This window comes from Austrofundulus limnaeus, unplaced genomic scaffold (assembly GCF_001266775.1).
Source record: "Austrofundulus limnaeus strain Quisiro unplaced genomic scaffold, Austrofundulus_limnaeus-1.0 Scaffold78, whole genome shotgun sequence".
In the NCBI taxonomy this organism is placed as follows: Eukaryota; Metazoa; Chordata; class Actinopteri; order Cyprinodontiformes; family Rivulidae; genus Austrofundulus; species Austrofundulus limnaeus.
Window position 1 is genome coordinate 1,182,919 of NW_013952480.1, and position 1,268 is coordinate 1,184,186.

Consider the following 1,268-nt stretch of genomic DNA (forward strand, 5'->3'; position numbering starts at 1 on the left):
GCACATTTTTGCTGATAGTACAACTGCAATAGCATTTAAAATGTCAGAAGCAGCTAATTTATTGGTGGTTCCATGATATTTTAATTTTGGAGCGGCGTCAGTAAATGTGTCCCGCAACCCAAAGGAGACGAGGAGCTCTGCGTGTTCTGACCCACAACATGCCGGCAGTAGAGCTGCTAACAGGAGACGACGAAACAGGTATGTTTTCAGTTTATCTAGCTCAGCAACGGTGGCCTGTGAAGCCCAAAAAGGTGCATGTTTAATGCAGTTGGTTTGGTTAGAGTCCGGTATATATTCACACCAGAAGCAAACTGAAGCGAACCGCACCAGAGTTCGTTTGGAAGCGGACCGAGACCACCTCAAAAAGCAGGTCTCGGTCCGGTTGTTTGATCCGCACCAGAGTTCGTTTGGAAGCGGACCGAGACCACCTCAAAAAGCAGGTCTCGGTCCGGTTATTTGATCTGCACCAGAGTTCGCATGAGTGTATTCACACCTGCACAAAAGGTCCGGACCAACGCTGGAAACGAACTCTGGTTCGTTTAAAGCGGAGCAAATTATCAGGTCTGAATACAACCTTAAATATCAAGAAACTGAATTAATGTTGTGCATATGGCTGCCACAATCAGTCAGATCACGAGTAGCTCTTACACTACTAAGAAATCATAGGAGGAATGTAGGCGTTTGTGGATGGCCTGGTTAAACCAGAATCTCCAAGGGAAAACTACGAGCAACGTTTGAGTTTGTTCTGCACATTTTGAGTCGTGTACTGTAATGTTTCTGTTTATTAGACAACACTGAATTTGTGCAATACACTAATCATTAGTTGACTATTTAGACAATGATAAGAATTCACACAAAGCCAATGCACACCCAAGTAATTAAGTCTAGGTGCCAAGGTCAATATTAATTTAGAAAACACCAAATAGTTCATGATGTCTGTGTAGGTCACTGCTGGCAGAACCTCCTTATCATCAAAACCTTATCTTCAGACAGTTTACTGAACTCGTAGGGATCTTGGCCTCAAATAATTAGATTTTTTAACTAAATACAGCTCTTTTGCTGGAGGCTCAAAATTATCCACATGCTTTTAGCAGTTTCTGCCTTCTTTGCAGAGGCTTTACTCCCAGGCAACACAATGAAGAAAAATAATAACTCGAGCTTCGACTGTTAGGTGTAACTTGTTTACAATACGGGTAGAGCTGCTACAAATGATTATTTTTTATAAAGGATTAATCACCGATTATTTTTTCGACTAGTCGACTAATCGA

The 1,268-nt window shown here is 41.9% G+C and overlaps 1 protein-coding gene across 2 annotated transcripts in view; it reads right to left on the reverse strand.

Annotated features, from left to right (window-relative positions):
- The window catches only part of nfe2l3 (nfe2 like bZIP transcription factor 3), a 9,394-nt gene that overhangs the window by 4,851 nt on the left and 3,275 nt on the right, over positions 1-1,268 (reverse strand). The window lies entirely within an intron of this gene.